This window comes from Helianthus annuus, chromosome 1 (genome assembly GCF_002127325.2).
Source record: "Helianthus annuus cultivar XRQ/B chromosome 1, HanXRQr2.0-SUNRISE, whole genome shotgun sequence".
NCBI lineage: Eukaryota > Viridiplantae > Streptophyta > Magnoliopsida > Asterales > Asteraceae > Helianthus > Helianthus annuus.
Window position 1 is genome coordinate 87,989,959 of NC_035433.2, and position 22,886 is coordinate 88,012,844.

A 22,886-nucleotide genomic window follows, 5' to 3' on the forward strand; every position below is an offset into this window, starting at 1 on the left:
TGAAGTCAATGCACATCCGCCATGTGCCATCTGGCTTTTTAACCATGACCGGGTTAGACACCCAGGTATGATACTGTGTTTCTCTGAGGATTCCAGCTTCCACTAACTTGCGTACTTCCTTAACGACCGCTGCCCGGCGATCCGGGGCCATACTGCGTTTACCCTGGGCGACTGGCTTAATGCCTGGGAGCGTGGAGAGCTTATGTTCTGCTTTATCGCGAGGGACTCCGGTCATATCGGCGTGCTCGAAAGCGAATATGTCTACGTTTCTTTTTAGCAATTGTTTCAAATTGCTCTTTACCTCTGGGGACAGAGTATCGCCGATGGTGACCATTTGATCCGGGTGGCGTGTGCTCAGTACCCACCTCTCTGGCCCTGTAACCCCTGCGGGGCCTTGACGGCATCGTTTGGTGTCCAATACTTCTCCAACTCTATCTCGAAACACCGTGGCAATACCTTGCGGTGTTGGGAACTTCATAAAACCTCTTGCCGTGGAGACTATGGCGTCTAACTTCCCCAAAGTGAACCTTCCGATGATTACATTGTGATATGACTCGGCGCGGACCACGAGGAAAGTTAGTAGTATTGTTCTTTCCTTGGGTGCTTGCCCGAAGGTTACCGGGAAGGTGATTTGACCAATGGGATCCACCTTTTCCCCTGTAAAACCCTTAATGGGAGCATGTACCGATTCGAGCAGCTTTTTATCCTCCGGTTGCATTCTATCGAAACAGTGCTCGTATATGATATCCTCTGAGCTTCCGGTGTCAACCAAAATTCGCCTCATTCGGTAATCTCCTACTGCCGCGGAAACGATCAGGGCGTCCGTGGTAAGATGCAAATCTTCCATTCGTGGTTCGATGGTCATTGTTGCCAACATCCAAGGCTCGAGGGTGGAGAAACTCCGTTTAGCCCCTCTTCCTATACCAGCATGGACCATGTTTAACTCTCGCGGCCTTTTTCCTGCCGCCTTGTCATTTTCCTCCTTGACCACCGGCGGACCCTGCTTGATATCTCGCACCAGATGTGCCAACTTTCCTGACTTTACGAAGTACTCGATTTGTTTTTTAAGCTGGAAACAATCGTTGGTGTCGTGTCCACTTCCCTTGTGGTATTCGCAGTACTTGCTCGTATCCTTGTTCGGGTTATCTTTCAGCGGCTTTGGTGGGTTGAGCCTGAGGTTTTCCGAGGCCAGAATTTCTGCCGGGGTCTTGCTTAGATTGGGATATTCAGAACGGGGTTTTGACGTTTCATTTCTTGAGTATGAGCTCCGATGCTTATCGTAACGCGAGTCTCTGTCGTTCCGCTGATATCGGTCTCCCCTGTGTTTACTTTTAGACCCCCGATTGTCTTTTTCTTCTTGGTTCTTCAAGGCTTCTTTCTTTCTGTTAGCCGCGTGGCTGGCCGCTACCGCTTTTTCTTGTATAACGTATACTTTGGCAATCCGCAGTATCTCGTCTATGGTCGGGGGTACCCCGTCCCTTCCATGCAACGTTCTTAGTAATTCGTCATCATTAACCCCCTGGAGGAAAGCTCCGCATGCCAAATCGTTAGTGACACCTGGTATCGCCAGGCTTTCTTTATTGAACCTGATGATAAAATTCTCTACCGTTTCGTTGTCTCGACGACGGATATGGAGTAATTCATTCCTATCTTTCGTATGTCGGCGCTGTTGACTGAACTGTAGGATAAACTTTGATTCCAGATCCTCGAAACTGTCTATCTCGCCTGTGGGTAAGCTGTCCCACCATACTCGCGCTGCTCCTACTAAGGTTTGTACGAACATTTTGCACCAAAGGGGCATGGGCCAACAAGCCACCTCACCCGCACTCTTAAATAGATTAAGGTGATCATCCGGGTCGGTGAGGCCGTCGTACTTGCCGACTGTTTGGGGCATCTTTGGTTTTTCTTTAATAGGGGCTTCGGCGATACGGCGTGTAAATTTAGATCGGAATGTTGCATCTACTGGCTTGTATGGCTTGGTTAACTCGTCCTCTTCTAAGTTCACTGTTTGTGCCGGTGGGTTGTTTGCACCCGGGGCGGGACCTGTTCCTGGACCGGAGTTTTCAAAAGGAGTAAACCGGGGTCGGACCGCGTTTTCCCTGTCGTGTACGGGTTCAGTTGACGCCTGAGTATACATTGGTTGTGGACTCGGAAAGTTCCACCACGGCGGCATGTAAGCCGCGTAGGGCGACTGTGACATCCCTTGTGTCATTCCCTGAGGGGGATAGGCTGTTCCCCCGTATGAGGGTAAGTACCCGAAAGGGGGCGCGTAGCAATATCCCGGGAAATACATCTGATTGCCTGGCGTGACAGGGGCATTCATTACTCCCGTTGGCATGATGACCGGCTGATGAGGCGGGGTGGACAATGCTGCCGTGAGTGCGGCTGAATACAACGGTGGCATTGGGCTGGAGATCAACGGTTGGTAGTATTGAGGAGTGTTGGTTCCAGGTGCTAAGATGCTAGGACTCGCCGAGGTGATGACTGGGGTGGAGAAAAGACGCGAAGTCTGTGAAGAAATAGCAGCCCCTGGGGCTGAGGTGCCGCTGCCTGCTCCCTCCACCCTTCCGGGTTGTGTTTGTGAGGGCATGTAAAAGTAAGGGTTTGTAACCACGGCCTGGGAAGAGACGGTGGTAACGTTACCAAACCCTGGTGGTGGCCCCTCCGCCTCGAACTCCAAATCTAACGATCTGGTAACGGCCGGTGATGATACTGGGGCGGTTACGCCTCCCGCCCCTAGCGTCAGATTATCATTCGTCGCTCTTTGACCAGCCATGTTCTGATCACTTGCCATGAAGCTCTTTGTTGTTCTTGCTTGGTCCCACGGATGGCGCCAATGAAGAAACACTGACCTTAACAACTCTGGAAACTTCAACGATCAATGACCCGAACGTGTGGCTGCAAAACAGAAACACCGTTAGGACTCGTTACAGGAATGGGGTTATTCCTGTAACCACCCTCCGGCGTGAGAATAAGTATTCGTTCTTTTGGAGAAGTATATGAAGGGAAAAGTGTATGGGAATTAGATGATCGTACCTTACGTATTTGTCTTTATTTATAGGTTCTCAATTAGGGTTTCCCTTATTTTAGGATGTGCTCCGATAAGGTGGAGATTTACATGATCTTCCCGAAAAGTGGGAGATTTAGTTATGCACCTTCCTTATAGATATGGAAGGTTCTAGAATAATTCTGGGTATTTATGTAAATATAAAAGGTTGTAACCGGGTCGGGTGAGCGACGCGGGTCACACCTCGTCAGAGTATATGTAGCCAAACACTTAGAAAAGAGGAAACTTAGTGAAATATATAGTATTAACCTAATGTCCTTGATGAATATGTAGGGCTTCAATGAACCAAACGTTTGACGAACAGTTTGTGAATCGTTCGGCGGGAAGTTCATTTGCGTTCGTTTGTTTTTAAACAAACGAACACGAACAAGAAATTTGGTTCGTTTAGCTAAATGAACGAACATGAACAGAGACCGTGTTCGTTCATTTATGTTTGTGAACGTTCGATTCTGTTCGATAGTTCATTAGTGTTTTTAGTTTTTATTTTATTTTATTTAAATACTTCAAAACTTTGACAAATAAAATACTTAATAGAGTTAACTTCCGTTTTGCTCCATGTGGTTTGGTCGTTTTAATGGTTTTGCCCAAATCCTTTAAAAATAGTCATTTTCCTTCCGAATCTTTATACTTAATAAGTGCCATTGTATTATATATTATGTTCATGAACGCTTGTTTGTGTTCGTTTGTTTTCAAGAATATTAGTTTGTGCTCATTTGTGTTCATCGATGTTCGTTTTCGTTCATTCCTAAAATTAACAAACAGACACAAACGAACACAACCAAGTTCATTTCCTTAATAAACGAACACGGACATAAAATCTCGTTCGCTAAGTGTTTCATGAACAGTTCGTGAACACATATATTTCTTAACAAACGAACACGAATAAGCTCTTGTTCGTATTTGTTCGGTTCGTTTGTAGCCCTATCACTATGTATATAATTTTAATAAATTGCTTGTAAGGAAGTAAATTAAACTATGTAAAACTTGTTTTAAGTTTGAAAGAACTGAAAATAACATATTTATAGTAAAAATGGATTTATAGTGACTCTATGTTGGTTTTGTACTATATGGGTTTGCAAGCCAACGATGGTGCACAATGGGCATAGTTTTCAACTTATTTTTCTTGTGTTTTCAAACCCAAAAGCTTATATTTATCCGTATATAATTTGAGAATGTTATAATTTGCTTCTCACAAAGATATTGAATTTGATTTAGAATATGCTTCTCACAAAGATATTGAATTTGATTTAGAATATATTGTTATAGGTTATGGGTATTTTGATTAATTAATATGTAGAGGGACTATTTGTTTTAAACAATTGCATATTATAGGAAGACTTTTCGTGATTAACAACAATATATAAATCACTATATAATATTTGTATTTAAAAACAATTGCATATTATAGGAAGACTTTTCGTGATTAAAAACAATATATAAATTACTATATAATATTTGTATTTTAAAAAATACCAATTATTAACCAACTTCAAGAATGGTGCTTCTACATAACTTATAACTAATTATCAACTAAGCATTAATTAATTAATGAATATTATTTAGTTGTTGTATCATTGAGATTGGAAACTTATAATGAGCATTATTTCTATGAGCTAATGTTAGATGTAAAATAAAACAAACTTTTTAAGATTAACTAGTAATCACCGCGGGTCCGTTGCAAAAATCAAATGGGTTCTTCCAAATGTTATGTCATGTGTTAACCATTTAAAAACCTGTGTTTCGACGTATTCGATTCAACTCAATGTAACATATGTCAGCATTGTGGCTGAATCAAAACATAAAGTAAATCGAGTTTATACCGTACAATTATAATGTATTATATGTGACCTGACTCATACATAGGAAACATACCAAAAAATCATAAAATGTGTCTAAATGAATGAGTAGGGATCCTGCGGAAAGTGTGCTTTTCCTAGAAAGTTTAGGAAGCGATCTGGGCCATCCAATGGGTGTGTTTAATGGTTAAGATGAAGTCAATGGCAATCTTGTAATTTTTTAGTTTATTTAATTCATTGTTTTAAAAGACTAGGGGCAATTTTGTCAATATATCGTGTTTTAAATCAATTAGATAACCGTCAGTCAAACCCAGTCCCTAATTTCACGCGATTTTCCCTCTCTCTCTCTCTCCAAACCCATCTTCGAATCCCCAATCCCTACCAAAAATAATTACAATCATGGAAGAAGATAACTTTAGAAAGGATGGAGAGCACCGGATCAAATTAAAACACTTCTCCATCTCCACCATCTCCGGGTTCATCATCACCATTCAAATACTGTTCGTATCATCTCCGTTTTCTTGATGATGTGTTTTAACAACAAGCAAATTAATACAGTTGTGTTTTAGCAGCAAGCTGATTCATACAGTTGTGTTTTAGCATTTAGATTCATACAGTTGTGGTTTAACAACAAGCAGATTCATACAGTTGTGTTTTAGCATTCAGATTCATACAGTTGTGTTTTAACAGCAAGCAGATTCATACGCTGTGTTTTACCATCCATGCTGGTAATGCTGGAGGATTTCATGACACTGTGTTTTAACAGCAAGCAGATTACAAAACAGTAATCTGCCAATTACAAAACCACCTTTATATTATGGGATATATAAAAAATTGACTTTAGCCCTGTAAACTGTTAAAACACAACACCAAGAACATGCTGATAATTTCCAGTAATCTTCTGAACAATGGAATATGCGATTGGTTTAAATTTTGAAAATAAATTATTCAGAAAATCATGGAGAAAAACGGTTACAAAATATGGACATGGATAGTTAGTTAATGAAGATAAATTCCAAAAATAAAAATAGAATGTGAAAGTACACAATTGCCCTTCTAGTTAAAAATCTTCAATGACACATATCGCATTCTGATTGCCTCCTAGACTTTCTAGGAAAAACCCACTTTGTACCCAACTCCTACTCTAAATGAATAATTGACATTTGTAATTAAAAAGAGCTTCTTATAGCTTAAAAAAGAAACCACAAAAAGGAAAAAAAAAGACATTCAACCATAAGTGTTTTGCAAAGTGAAAGGACCAAAGTCGGGGGTGTAAAAATCGACTTTGATTTTTGGTATAGATATATGACAATATAATAGTAATTTTACCTGTCGTGTGTTGCGACAAGGTTGAAATATATAATAACTCAAATTTATACCCTCCAATGAAAATGTATTATATATAACCTCACTCGGTTTGGAACAAAATTTACGTCTAAACGTAGGCCAACTGAAAACGTACATAAAATAAGCATGGAAATGTATTATATTTGAGTTGATTCATTTTTATGTGTAGTAACTTTGGTCTAGAGGCTAAAGTTGATTTTTTTTTAAGTTTTAAGTGTAGTAAATTACAAAAGAAAAAGTAATGAATGATGGTGTAAATATGTAAAAGGGAGGGATCCTAAATAGAAAGTTCACTTTCATATTTAAGATAGATAGAATATTTAATAATACCTTACATATCTCACTATCAGGGGCGGATCCACATGATGCGGGTCGGAGTTCATGGACCCCAATGTTTTTTAAAAAAATAGTAGAACTGATATGTTAAAATTTTCAAGAACCCCATAAAATAAATTAGTTGGACCCCATAGTATTAAAAGCAAAGATGGTATGGTGGTAAATCTCCTTGTTTTCCAACAAGTAGGTCTCAAGTTCAAGTCTTGCATCTTTTGTTTTTTAGTTTATTTTTTCCATCAAAATTAAACTAGTGTTTTAAAACACCACAACCACTCATTGATACTCTAATTTGCTTTTTTAAAATGATAAACTAAATGTCTCTGAATGATTTTATTTTACATTTGATTACCAAATAAGACTTCAACATATAGTGGTGTCACTTGATTTTGTTTTTTTTTTCTCCCACCATGATTAGACCGTGTGTAGTCGATCTTGTTTGGGCGTTTGCTTGGTAGAAAACGTCGGACAACGTCGGTGTTAACCGCCCCCGTGGGCGTGTTTTTCGCAAAATCCAGTTGAAGCGTGCTTTATTCCACGCCCAAGCCCCATTTTGATGGTCCAATCACACTTCATCTTCATTTTCTTTGTCCAATAAGATTTTTTGATGGTTTTTGTTTTATTTAATTAAATAAGTGTGTAATGATTGACGGGGCATTATTGGGCCTTATCATCACTACGCCTCTGTGTGAATAACGCCCCTTTACTGACTAGAACGACACGTGACGGACAACGCCCAAATATGGGGCATTATTCGGCCCAACGACTACGCATTGTATTACATGCCGCATATGGAAAGAACTCAACTAGAGTTTTTCAGTTTTGAATTTCAGTGCCTCTCCAATTAGTTTCCATGATTAGTGTTCCTTGTACAAGGTATCATTATGTTTTAATTAACCCATAGTTTTTACTTAAACCTTGTTTTCCCAATGATATATTTTTTTTTATGTTGTGAAGTATATACATAAAATTACATAAAAATTGTAATGATATTATTTTGTTGTGATATAACTTATATATATGTAATGTGTCATATTTTAACTTGTAACAGTTGTATAAATAAAATTTATAAGATACTTTTAATAGTAAAAAAGAAATGTATTTATAAATCCTGATGGGTATCTTTTAACAAATTAATGGGTAATTATCTGACAAATACCCAACGGGTATTAAACAGAGCATGGGACACGATTTTACGATTAAGTATAAAACTGGGATAATCAATGCCTGACCTAAAATCGGCTCATCGGTATACCTATTTTCTACCAAATACTTTCTTTTGCAAGGGTTTTTTTTTGGAATTTGAGAGTATTTCGGTGTGTACCTAATTGAATAAAATGTGAGAGTTGAATTGTTTTAGAAATCTTTAATAATTAATCGATTTGTTGATAGTTATGAGTTAGAAAGAAATTGTAGAACTCATGTTTAAGAAAATAATATCCAATGAAGACTCCACTTATAAACATTAGTGCACTTACACCATCCTATATGGGAGAAATTCTCAACATTTTTTCATAGTTTTACCATTGAACACACTCAACTTTTAGGGTGATAGTAGCTCATTCATCTTGTATACACTTTGGACATGCTTTGGCTTATCATGGAGCTCTGAATGATCAAGGACAACGCAAATCCAATTAAAAAGTGAAAACAATTATTATATATAATCATTTGCTTCCAAAGTTAGTGAACCATATTTGAGGGTTTCCTACAGCCCTTAGATTTTCTTTTTTTACTACTAGTGGAAGGCCCGCGCGTTGCAACGGGTGTCACGACTCATCAGATTCAATTATAATCCCCATCTTTCGATAATATAACATAATATAACAAATGGGTTTCGATGCCGGCAAACAGGTAGAAGGACTTGTATTAGACAGCTATCACTTAATACCATACCCATCTCAAACCCATGGAAAAGTTTATAATTAACCCTATATCAGGTGTCATATCTGAATAAGCGTCCCATTACCCATCTCAAATGTTTTGAGTGTCTCGATTCGAGTTTTTATGGTAGCCGTAAAACCAACTGTTGGAGTTGGTGTAGCCACTAAAATCACATTTTGAATCTGCAGCATAGTAATACAGCAGATATGGCTATTGAGTACATCAAAAACCTTCAAAAGGAACTACAGGTATATCACATCAATCTTAAGCATTTTCCCATAAAGAAGGTGGCTCCTTCACCTAGCGAAAACAAAAACCAATCACAACTCTAACCTTAATATATGATCAAATTCACATATAAAGTATTCTGAATATAGTGCAGTATAACTTACACGGGGGCAGGAAGCGTAATGCCATTTTTTGTGCACAAATATGGTGCATTCTACAAGTAAATAAAACAGATTCAAACAACATTAGTTTGGCTATACAAACCATACATATACATCAAACTATAAAGAGTATCAGAACTATTAATCCCATTCATCACATGGACGCCCATAGGGGGACAAGAAAAATTGAAGATGCTAAGAATTTGTCCAATCAATGATTAAAAAAAGGGGAATTGACCTGTAATAATCCCACCTAGACCTTATTGGCCATTAATAATCCCACCTCAGAATATTCCCCCCACCAGTCCCACCTTTCACCTATTTTTCCTGCAATGGTCCCCCGTTAAAAAAACTTAACGGAGTTACGCTTTTTTCCAAATTACAAACATATTTTTTAGGGCTTTTGATCAGAACGATGATACGAGTCCATTGATGTAAAACTTACTTCGAAATGGTGCTCCAAGTGGCTTGATTTTGATTAATTGGAAATTTAAACACCCGAATTGAAGCGCCGTTTTCATACTTTGGAGCACCGTTTCGAGGCAAATTTTACATCAATAGACTCGTATCGTCGTTCTAATCAAAAGCCCTAAAAAATCTGTTTGTAATTTGGAAAAAAGCTTAACTCCGTTAAGCTTTTTTAACGGGGGACCATTGTAGGAAAAATAGGTGAAAGGTGGGACTGGTGAGGGAATATTCTGAGGTGGGATTATTAATGGTCAATAAGGACTAAGTGAAATTATTACAGGCCAATTTCCCTTGAAAAAACTACTTCACTACAATGATTCGAACTTTAAAAATGTAATTCTCAGATGATAGATCCAGTACTATGTGAGCTAAATTTTAATTTGCAACACCACAGGCTAACCTATGTCCAACCTAATACATATACATATATACTAATATACTTACACAATTATACATAAGTACACAATGCTGCACATCATTGGCATCCTAAATCTCTAATTCCATCCAAATCTGATACTTTTATATCACTGCATTGGCATTGAAGGTCATGAGATCCCTAAAACCCTTTCCTTACTAATATGTATTTAATATACTTTAGGCTCGCAAGCATTGTCAAGTTCGGGCTCGTATATTAAATGAGCTTCAATATAGGCTTGTGCTCGTTTAAGCTCAACTCGATTCGAGCATTTAGCGTGCCAATCTCAAGTAGCTCACGAGAGGCTCAACTCGTTTACGCCTATACTATTTCCCAACCAGCCCATCTTGTGACCTCTAACTCTAACTCCATGTCTCCATCCCTCAGTCAGTAGCCTATAAGTTGTGTTTGTAACAATATTTTTTTGCCCATTTTGTATTTTGTAAACTAACTAATGTGTTACGTTACGAAAAAAAAGATAATCTCTATGAAACAAACTACATAAGAGAATGTAAGCATTTGATACAGTTGAGAAAGACTTTTGACCCGTTCGACCCGTTCCATTTTAAATTAACTTTAACATTTGACCCGGTTGACCCATTATCAATATAATACATATGGATTAAAATTTCTTAAGGTAATACATGGAGTTTTGTGTTTTTTGTATTTCTTACCTCGAGAATGCCATGTCCGAAGCTGCTTTCTCCATAAGCACTCCATTCAGGCCGTTTATCCCAGCAAAACTTGCCCTTTGTAGGGCTCGGGGTAAAATTTATATGACATGCCCCTCCAAATTCGGGTACATTATCACCAGGAGAAGGACATTTTCCGGGTTCATCTGCATGATCCACATCAATCTTCTCAATGTTACCAACGTCTCCAATCGTTATATACACGGGTCCAAATTGTAATTGTACACTCTATTCACCCGCTCATAGGCATGCACCTGAAAGACACAAAGATTGTAATTATTATTATTATAAATATAATATGGTTTTGTGACGTTCTCCAAATAAATTTATTTTTTTGGACAAAGGGTGTCACGGGTCGACCCTCGTTTTGACCCAACACTTCGATTTTGTCACCTCTAGTTCATATTATACTTACATGACCAGAGAATATGATGTCAACCCGATATTGATACAAAAGTTGTTCCATTTCTAGCCTCATACACTCAAACTCCTGATAATGTGACGAATAGCTATTATACCGTGTGTGTGATTTTTCAAGTGCAAAAGGGTAACCTGAAATCGAAACAGTAGCTGTAACGGTCAATGCTCGATAAGACGCTGTAACCGTGTGTTCGGTGGCAGCCTCGGTGGTGTGTAGTTGTACCATCGGAATAGTTTAACCGGCATACTTAATAACGAATCAAGTTAACAGATTAGTCCACTTTCGATTCATTGTTTCTAGCAAAACAACAAAACAAGGAGGGTGAAGGTTAGGAAGACAACATAATTAGGAGATCAAGTGTTGATTTTTGTGAGACCACATGTTTAACCATAAATCAAAGACGGATACAATACTCTTGTCTTAAAAAAACATAAACCCTAATACGGTCTACATTTCAAAACAATAACACAAATCAACTGTAAATGCCTTAAAACCCCTAATTTGGTTTCCAGTGCCAAACCATAGCATAATTTAACTGTAACAAAGTAAATTAAAAAAGGTTTCGACATGAACAGCTTAAAAAGATCTCGAACTCAACATGAGCAAGAGATTCGGATTACCTTACACAAACAGACTAAACAGAGCTACAAGCTTAAAAAAGTATGCAAGTATACAAAGAGAGAGAGAGAGAGAGATGAAATTACAGATACGGTAAAAGTAGATGTGAACCATGGCTGCTACTTGATTGACCTCTTCTGCTCTGCGATTAATATTTGAAACCTTACCTACTATCCATCATTAATTTAGTTATAATTTTTTAATATAATATAGGAAAACAAAACCCCATATTCTGTGATGAATATCATTAAGCAGAGATTAACAAAGTTGAATGATCATGAAATTAAACATGCAAATGTTGAAGGAATTTACCTGGAGAGAAAGCTCTGATCAGCTAAACCGACGACGAGAGTCGAAGCCCCAATTGGCGACCCCAAATCTGCAATCCTTCCACCTGAGAGAATCACCAGAGCAATCATAGGTTTACAAACACTAACATGATCAAAATTATGAACATTATGAACATGAACAACATCTAGTGAGATAGATTTACCCAATATCAAGTCGTCAGAAGACGAATCCACGTGTTTATCAACCGCAGCCGCCGCTCCTCCACTGACGACGGTTACGAGATCCAGACGTCATAGTCACCGAAAACCCCCATCGGAACCCTAGCGAACGATACCAAACCATTACTACGGAAATTCAAATCAGATAGGAGTATATGAAGGAGAAGACCATCCAAATTCTCCATTTATGATCAGGGAGGCGACCAGTTTGGCAAATTGTATACTCGAATAGACAATGGCAATGAAAGAGGCAATTATATTTCATGGGTAAAATTACTATATTGCCCTTTTAGCGTCTTAAAAATTGTTCCACTTCCTATTCTAGCTGCTTGGATTTATTTGTACATACTTATTCAAAACTTGTACATATGGCAAAATTACATTTCAGTACATCACTTCTCCTTTTTAATATAGTATAGATGAACAACATCTAGTGAGATAGATTTACCCAATATCAAGTCGTCAGAAGACGAATCCACGTGTTTATCAACCGCAGCCGCCGCTCCTCCACTGACGACGGTTACGAGATCCAGACGTCATAGTCACCGAAAACCCCCATCGGAACCCTAGCGAACGATACCAAACCATTACTACGGAAATTCAAATCAGATAGGAGTATATGAAGGAGAAGACCATCCAAATTCTCCATTTATGATCAGGGAGGCGACCAGTTTGGCAAATTGTATACTCGAATAGACAATGGCAATGAAAGAGGCAATTATATTTCATGGGTAAAATTACTATATTGCCCTTTTAGCGTCTTAAAAATTGTTCCACTTCCTATTCTAGCTGCTTGGATTTATTTGTACATACTTATTCAAAACTTGTACATATGGCAAAATTACATTTCAGTACATCACTTCTCCTTTTTAATATAGTATAGATTTTCTAACAATGACAAACAATACAAAAACAAATCCTACAAAATACAGTTCTTTGAAATAAATTTTACTACAATATTAAAACATTGGATCGAAACATACACATTTTCCAAGAACGAATTAATTACCCACTAGAGAGATGTCGGATATAGTACAATTTTAAATAAAGAGTTAATGTAATTCTAGTAGTGCATGTAATTTGGATCATTTTGTGAGTTTATTACAAAAGTTTTATTTTTCGTTTGTGAGTTCAAAAAAATTTTATTGTTGTCATTTTAGTTCACTAGGTTAACTTCATCCATTTTTTCTGTTAGCGAGAAGGGCAATTCAGTCTTTTTATATGGTCGAATTGCCCTTTTAGTTAATAGAATTACATATAAAATGACTAAATTGCCCTTCTCGTTAACATAGAAAATGGATGAAGTTAACCCGGTGGAATAAAATGGCAAGTGAAACATTTTTGGACCCACAAACGAAAAATGAAACCTTTAAACTAAACTGACAAAATGACCCAAATCATAGGAACTAAAATGACATTTAACTCTTAAATAAAGAATCACGAGAATCATAGTCACTTATGCTAAAAGCCTAAAATGTGATACATAATAAGATTTTGTGCTTCGTGACAAATGTTTATGTGACTTTTCACATGAAATTGATTATATATCAAATGTACCCTATCCCGCTACTTTCTATAATATTCATCATATACAATTTCTAAGTTTATTCTAAGGTAACTATTAGACGACTTTGTACATTTATTCTTATGAGTTACGGGGTGCTATTATAGTATAAAGTGTGTTAAGAGACTTTGAGCAATTGTCTAAAAATGTATCTTGAGTCATAAAATATGAGAGGGGTGTGTATTTATTTTTCAAATTGAAACATAGTAAGCAAGGGCGGACCTAAAATTCTTTTTTATTGGGGTCCATTTTTTGTGTTAAAATTTTTCACAACCAAACATTAAAATTTTCGGGTCGATCATCGTAGTCGGGTCGGGTCGGGTCGGGTCGGGGCTAGGAAATAATGCAGAAGCATTTAGTGGACATGAAACCACTACATTATTAAGAACCATTTTTAAGAATCAAATTATCAAATTGTGGTGATTAATAAGTTGCTTGAAACCAATAGCTACCTAAACAACACAACTACTTCACATAACTTCAAACTTTTGTTTAAGTGTTTTTTTTTTTAACGCCACTATATGTTGAAAGTCTTATTTGGTAATCAAATGTAAAATAAAATCATTCGGAGACATTTAATTTATCATTTTAAAAAAGCAAATTAGAGTGTGATTGGACCATCAAAATGGGGCTTGGGCGTGGAATAAAGCACGTTTCAACTGGATTTTGCGAAAAACACGCCCACGGGGGCGGTCAACACCGACGTTGTCCGGCGTTTTCTACCAAACAAACGCCCAAACAAGATCGACTACACACGGTCTAATCATGGTGGGAGGAAAAAAAAACAAAATCAAGTGACCTACCGTTGATGTATCAACCGAGCGTTGATGTATCAACCGAGATCCTGTAATTTTTTTCTTGACTCTCTTGTATTTTCCCTATAAATACAAGTCTTACCCAATCTATTTCATTCACCATTTTTTCTCATAACAGTTCAATATATACATCTAATTAATATCACTCTAGTTTCCTTGATATTTATTCCAATCAAGGATAAATTGTAGATCAAAGTTCACGATCAAAATGAGGAAGTTGTGCTTCAACTTATACATTCATATTCTTGTACTTGTGAGGTTATCACTTGCTTTGGAGTAATACATTTGTAAACAGGAACCACTATGGTTCGGGGGTTGGGATAGAGGTGATCACTACCTTTTGAGATTAGTGAAACGTGAAAGTAATCCATACCTTGATATTAGTGAAACAAAGCAGGTGATCACTACCTTGATATTAGTGAGATGTTGTTAGGTGATCGCTACTTTGCTTAGTGAAACACTTGTATCGGTGATCTCTTTTGTTTAATAGAAACGTTTAGTGGAACAACTCTCAATTGGTGAATCGGGGAGAGGATGTAGAGTGTATTAGTTAACATCCACTTGAACCTCTATAAATCAGTTTTATCTTTTAAACCCTAAACTCTTTACATTTCTTTATCATTTTTGGGTTAGAATAAGTTTAAACCATCCAAAATTAGTGTTTAATCAAAGAAAAACTAAAAAAAATTGTTGACCTCCTCCCTCTAGTTTTCTACAAATATTAACAAACACATATTCTAAAAGAAGAATTAACTATCCAAATAATAGATCTACAAAAATAAAGCTCTAATATACAAGGGATAAACGGAAATAAAAACAAAATTTTTAGGGTATATAATTCGGGTAAACATGTATGTAGTTTTGGGTAATCGGGTTGAGTATCACCTAATCCAATGACCAATACTTGCGAAATTTGTAAAACTAATCCCATACCCGTCGGGCTTCAAGCATATACCCATCCCAAATGTTTCGAGTTTAGTGTATACCGCTGGGCTCAAGTTTTTTTTTTCCCATCCTTACTAGCAAATAAAGCTCTTTCATGCTCCTCGGTTCAGGCGTAATTTTGAGTTCAAGAGTCTTCTTTGGTAATAAAAACTACAGTGGGAGACATAGGCATTCTTTAAGAGGGACGCACAATCTATTTTAAAGAATTCTTGTTGAACACAAATTCTAGTGTTAGACCCTAATACGTTTTAACTAATAGTTGCAATAGAAATACGGACCTCAAAATTTCTTTCTTTAAAAATCTTCTAACATACTTGAAAATCATTTAAAATGAATCCTTTTAAAGAATTACATCATTCATTTTTAATTAATGTACCAAATATAACATGCGAAGACAAATTAAGTGACCACCCTTCCGTACAATCCATGTTCTGTAGGAAATAGGTTCACCTTTTGTAAAATATAATTACAAAATATACCATAACGAGACTCTCGTTATTCGTAGGAAATATCATTGTACAATACCGGTTGCAAAAACTAAATAAAAGAATATAAATATAATTATATATACCAATCTTGATTCAAGCCGCATCTCTGGTGGGTGCTTCACGCGCACTTGATAGCATCCTAGACTCGAGTATTCATCATCTTGAGTTTTGAAAAATACTCCTTGACTGCAACAAAGAGCACACTAAAACGTTGACGATTTTGGTTGAGGCACGTGTTCAACACACTTCCCTTAAAACAGATTTCGCGCCTCTACTAAAGATGACGCGTCTGTCTCCCAGGGTACAACAGCCGAAGCAGTCTGTACTGCCGGAGATTGCTCACCGGCCCAAGGTTACATCCGGTAATTGTAGTGTTTGAACTCATGTGGTGGAAACAATTAGAGAGTACTCATCTCTCTAGTCGGTGTTCAAGTGTTCATACTACTTCTAGTATTCTTCATGTTTCAAGCAATATCCTATTCTTGTTGTAACAAAAAAAAAAAAAACACATAGCCTACTATTTGAACAAGACTAGTGAAAGGATTCACTTAATTATTCATTTAATTAGTCACTTAATTAGAGACTTAAAAACTCTAATAAAACTAATTAAATACTCAAGAGTTACTCTTTTATTTACCACATGAATATTCTAAATAATATTTATAATTTCATTAAATTATAAATATATTTAATATCCATTCACCAAATTTCCAACAATCCCCCACATGAATGGAGATCATTCAAAACACTTAAAATTTCCAATGTAACCTCGACATTTGAGTTTTGCATACGATAGGTAGGTGTTACCCTTTGAACCTTCGCTCATGAAATGCACTTAGCCCACTAGCTCTGAGTAGATCTCGATGTCTTTGAACTCGTCTGCCGTTTGTGTAGACGACAATACACTTCACACAAGACTCTCCCTAGCCGGGTCATCTCCTCATAGTCGTGTCCAATAATGGTCGTGGAACACTTTCCTGGTTCTGTGAGAGCTCTAGGAATTGTGCCCTCAATTCCATTCGAAGCGACCCCACTTCTCTCTAACATAGGTGATTCTCCTTAGATTATTAAAAGCATTGTGGTTATCATGATCTATCCAAATAATTTACCACATATTATGCTTAGCCTCACACTTGTCACTTTTAGGAATGGAATAGGAAGTTTATTAATCTTTATAAGAAACTACCTTATTAAATGCGTAGGGTTATTCCCCCACAGTGACCTCGCTTATTCATACAATTAGGTTTTCCTATTGAACTCAATTCTTGGGATCTCCAGTCTACTGAGTTAGGTTTCCATCATATGAACTTCATTTTCAAGGGCTTCAGTCCCATTCCACAACTTGATCTCTAATAAACCCTCAGGTTGTTGGATCCATAACATTAGCAAATAACTTTGCGTATTTGAGATCAGTTGTCATGATGTGTTCTTAACTCGTAAGTTAATTTTGCCTATTGTCAACTTCTAAGACTATAACCTCAGTGGCCATCTGAATCTGGTTATAACATATGTCTTTGTAAGATACGTGTATCATTTAAGGCAAACACATCTCCATTATACACTACGACCTTTGTGTCCTCCACTTAGTCGTCTATTTGCAATGTTAGATTGGATTACAAAATCCTTATTGCTAAAAACAAATGCAAGACACCCCCCCACATTTAAGTGTTATTGGATAACATTTAGATGTGTTAATGAGAACCATTTCTACATACCCTTATAGGGTTGTTTCTTAAATGGTTCCTCCCCCACATTTCTTGCCATTTGATCGACATTTCCGTAACACCACTTATGGCGACATTTATACACATATGATTGAACAAGACCAACCTTATTGTATCAGTGAATTCAACTCATATTGCATTAGCTTACACAAGCTTCCGAGCTGACCAAAGCAACACATGCCATTGTCATAAGTTTGTCACCAACTTAGAATAATTCTAATTTAGCATCTAGAATAAGCTTAGACAATGAGTTATCCTCATTAGCTTTTCGAATAAACTCTTAAAAGTTACATGTCATTTCCTTATAATGAATGAAAATTCTCTCTCAACTTTTTCCATACACAAATTCTTTTTGTGTTCATACACATTTGAATGTTTAGAGTTAATTAGTCTCCGTCAAGACCCATAATTAACCAAGTACTAGTCTAGCATGCTTTAGACTACAATACTTTAGCATGTGAACAGAAGATGCATCATTCTGATTCTTCACAGCCCTAAGGATATCATAATATCATTTTGCAACATTCATCCCTTGTTAAGACAAAATAATGAGACTTATTCATAATCCTGAAACATCAATATTTAGGAAGGTCTCACAAATTATTATATATAGCACATAGCTAAATTTCATCATTCATTTAAGGAACATAACTTGATTACCTTTGATCTCCAACAATCTACCATTGACTCATAAGTACTTAAACATAAGTCTTAATCCAAGTCACTTGGTGAACACATTCATCACCAACAAGATGAATGTTCCTTGTCTACACTCACTATTATGTGTGAGATAGAATCAACTAGATCGACACTCAACAACATGGCATTCATAATTTTGCCATAAGTGATTTGCACACATCTATTGTTATTCATTAGGAGATATGTATATTTAGGATGCTCTCCCAAATGAAGGTAAAATCTCCATATAGATCTAACAATAATCAAGTGGTAGACGCATCTACTTATAAATCTCGCAAGATTTATTAAAGGTATACAATAACATATAGTACTTTTACTTTCATATGTTAGAATTCACACTTGTGAATTTTTCAATGACCTCTAATGAAGTATGCGACATGAATGTCGTTATTGTATTTCATCTCAATACACTCACTACGTTCTTTCATTACTCATTCATGATGTGGTTATACATTTGATGTTTCGTCTTTGACTTTTAGTCAATGTAACAACTCTCAAGTTGTTTATGTCCAAGTATTTTCATGTACTATCCGTTTAAAACCATATTATTTTAAACAATGTATAACCGACGTTATAATTATTTTCCACAAAAATAATTTATACGTCACAACCATTAGTGATTTATTTCTTTGTAAAAAAATTGCATGTGTTATCCGAAGATATTGAACACAAAACAATAAAATACATTGGAAACTAAATCATAAGTGCCAATCAGTTTTGAAATTTAAACGAAAGCATAGACAATATGTAGACATTAAATAGCAAAATGCTTTTATCTTCAACACTTTATAATCTGGCCGAAATCTTTTCAACAATATCGTCCTATGGCATGTCTTGAGGTACTCCCTCAATAAGACTCCATGCACTTGTAAGTACAAGTTCCCCATTTCGTGTTTAAACTTTAAACTTGGACAATTATGCTCAAAACAACACCAAGTTGTTACAAATACTACATTTAAGTAGTAAACTTGAACAATTAAATTTGTTCACAACAACACCAAGTTGTTTTTCACCAAATAACATTTTCTAACACGCATGTTAGAAAAAAAAAACGTTATAACAAGCACATTATAGAATCGAACGTTTACATAAAAGGTTTTCCAAAGATATAGTCTATAAAATAAACAATTTCTCATCATCTTTAATGCTCACATAGGTAATTAAATGTTTACATAAAACATTTCTGTTCATTATGAACAATCTCTAACCTCGTATTCGTGATACACATTTTCTAACACACATGTTAGAAAATTTAAGTCATTTTATATATACAAAACATGACCAAATTAGAGCATTAAATGTCATCAATAAAACTCATCAAATGTCATCATTAAAACTCTACTCAAGAGTTTCACCATATTAAGAGTTAAGAGTCTCAATAATTATAGACTTAAACTCTAATAAAAGTCATCATTAAAACTCTACTCAAGAGTTTCACCATATTAAGAGTTAAGAGTCTCAATAATTATAGACTTAAACTCTAATAAAAGTCATCAAATGTCACCATTAAAACTCTACTCAAGAGTTTCACATATGAAGAGTTGAGAGTCTCCATAATTATATATTTAAACTCTAATAAAACTCATCAAATGTCACCATTAAAACTCTACTCAAGAGTTTCACTATATGAAGAGTTTAATTAGTAATTAAAATTTCACTCAAATTGATTTAGAAATCACAAATTAAAGTTGGTGATGAATCCCACACAACTACATTATCACTTTATAGTGATTTAATTCTTGAAGTCAATCAAACATCAACTTCAATGTATGACCTTTTATTTCTAAATCATACAAAGCATTAAAATCAATGTTTCAACAAATTACTTATATAAAATGTTTACATAAAACATTTCAAAGCATTTGTATTTTAACCATTTTTAACAATCATGTTAAAATGAAAGAAATTCTAACGCGCACGTTAGAAATATTAACATTTTCACAAAATGTTAATTCGACTTGCTAAAAACACATATATGGTTCAAATAAATAAGTCATTTCTAATGCACACGTTAGAAACTAAACAATTAAAAAATTGCTTCCAAACTAACGCGTTTCATGAACGTTTCTAACACACATGTTAGAAGACAAATGATTACAAAAATCATTATAAGACTTATTTGTTCATATCAATCCATGGGTGGATGAAGAGTCTACTTTAAATAGAGACTTAATTAGAGACATAAAACTCTAATCAAGTAACATAAAACTCTTATTTAAAGTAATAAAAAACTCTACTTAGGAGAGTTTAACGTTTACATAAAACATATGGTTTACACCAATAATTCCAGTCTAACACACATGTTAGAGAATTTAACGTTTACAAAAAACGTATGGTTGACACCAATAATTCCGGTCTAACACACATGTTAGAGAATTTAACGTTTACAAAAAACGTATGGTTTACACTAATAAACCCGATCTAACACAAGAGTTAGAAAAAATTAACGATTCCCAAAATCGTTTAAAAACCAAACGGTTGAACCAAAAACATTCGTTTTGTACCACGGTATAGGATTTAAGATTGTATCTCAATCTCAAGAAATCCAAACACAACAAGTTGTACCACATACATATTTCCCAAAAGAAAATATTTACAAGATCATAATCTTTAAAATATATTTTTTTATTATAAATTCTTTTGTGAACCCAAAATCCTTATAAATAAGGTATTAAGATTGTAGCAACAATCTCATGAAATCTGTTTTAAGTTTGTAGGAAATAGGTTCACCTTTTGTAAAATATAATTACAAAATATATCATAATGAGACTCTCGTTATTCGTAGGAAATATCATTGTACAATACCGGTTGCAAAAACTAAATAAAAGAATATAAATATAATTATATATGTAGGATCGTTTTTGACCTGACGAGTCGATCAGAAGAGCGCTCAGACCGAATCAGAGGCGGAATTCATTGATTCGGTCTTTGTTCAGCTTGTATTCACTTTTAATTCTCTCTTTTATTGATCTTTGACACTATTACAGTACAAATACACTTTGACAGGGCTTCGCCGTCGAAAATCAGATCGTTACAAATGAAACTGTTTGAAAGATATATATACTAATAGCTTGACCGTTTGAACAGACTCAAACGGCCAGCCTTCAAATGGACAGACTTTCAAACGGACAAGACATTCAAACGGACAACAATCTCAAACGGACAGCATCATTTCAAACGGCCAGCTTGTCTTCAAACGGCCAGCTATCTAAAATCTTGATTTCTTGCCCAATTTGATTTCCGACGAACCCGAGACTCGACATAAGACGAAGACGACAGATGACTGCACCAACAGACTCCCCCTCAGATGTTGACGAGTCTTAAAGGTCGAGTCTTCACAAACTTCAGTCTTAATCAGTCTACTTCAGGAATTTCTCCTGGAATCAACATTTAATCTTCAGGAACTTCCTCCTGGAATCATGTGCCTGGATCTTTCTCTGGCTCAAACTCTCTTCAGACTCCCCCTATCATCGAACTGGGATCGCTGTCTGGAATTTGTTATCACCTTTGAAATTATATCCTGTCTTTTTCTCTGTTTAGCTCAAACACCTACACAAATCTCAAACACTAATAAGCACAATTTCAGATTTATCATTAACAAAACTATGAAGATCAATTTGTAGGTTAACATTCAACTTTAAACTTCAAGTTAATGAACCATTTATACATTTCAAATCTTCACATTTTCACTCACTCTCTCCCAAACTACAAGTTCAACATGTTTAGCACTTGAAATGACGAAACTCAGCTCTTCACACTCAGTTGTCGAAAATCTTTTTGTAGTTTTCAAATTTCAAACAAACAAAAAAAAAACAATATTTTTGGATTTTTGAATTTAATGAAATACAGAAATGGAACACTATTTTTGTGAGATTGTGCAAGAGGATCATATCGGATTTTGAGACATATCACTAACACCGTTGATCTTATTAATCAGCAAGTGTTAAGAAACAAATTCAATTCTGATTGTCAGTATTGTTGTCCACTTAAACCTCTACACAAATCTTCAATTGATTCAAGATATGTATTTAATTTCTTAGCACTTAAACTTATTTGAGTGTCCCACCTCTTGAATATACTCCCGTATCCAGATCTCGATATTCTGATTTACAGGTAAGTATACTACGAATGATATCTGTATATAAATTAGGGGATGTGCGAGAACTGAGGGATCTCAGGTCGATACTTCCGTATGCGCAGAGAGATATCAGTTTCGACTTTGCAGTGTGTCCCCTTTAGGAGATCTTTTAGCTACAACAACTGATTATCAATTTTATTGTCTAATCAGCTGAGGGCTTTATGCTATGTTTCAAGCATGTGAAGAAAGTATTATCCAAGGACTAGGTCAGAACTTCCATTCAGCAGAAGTCCCGGAATAATACCCCAGACATCATTGAGTAGAAAAACCTAGTATATCAGAATAAGAAACCTTTCAAACGAGATTTCAGGGGTTACCTATATATCCAAGTAGTGTTCCCCACAAACTAAGCAAGTTTGAATTTAGGTTTATATCTCGAATACAATTTACTAACTGTGTGAAGTCTACTGACACATCATTAGTAAGACTTGTTTAAAAACATTTTTGACTTTACAAATCTCTAGCATGCTGTGATAGTCCACCGATGTACTATCATCTCCTCTTTTTGCAACCAAACTCATTTTCATTTTTCAATTTTTTTTTTAAATTTTTCAAAATTTTATTACTCCCCCTA

General features: G+C 35.8%; 1 long non-coding RNA gene across 5 annotated transcripts; it reads right to left on the minus strand.

Annotated features, from left to right (window-relative positions):
- Nucleotides 1-8,327: 8,327 nt before the first annotated feature.
- On the minus strand, nt 8,328-12,818 carry LOC110871299. Of its 5 annotated transcripts, none has more exons than XR_004891877.1 (7): nt 12,388-12,818; nt 11,743-11,824; nt 11,517-11,572; nt 10,944-11,108; nt 10,374-10,645; nt 8,820-8,869; nt 8,328-8,727 (listed from the first exon to the last, which is right to left on the minus strand). It is a non-coding gene; the product is annotated as an uncharacterized LOC110871299 (long non-coding RNA). The 5 variants fall into 5 exon arrangements; XR_004891851.1 differs by having other exon boundaries at nt 11,517-11,597; XR_004891831.1 differs by lacking the exon at nt 12,388-12,818 and adding an exon at nt 11,924-12,354.
- Between the last annotated feature and the right edge of the window lie 10,068 nt (nt 12,819-22,886).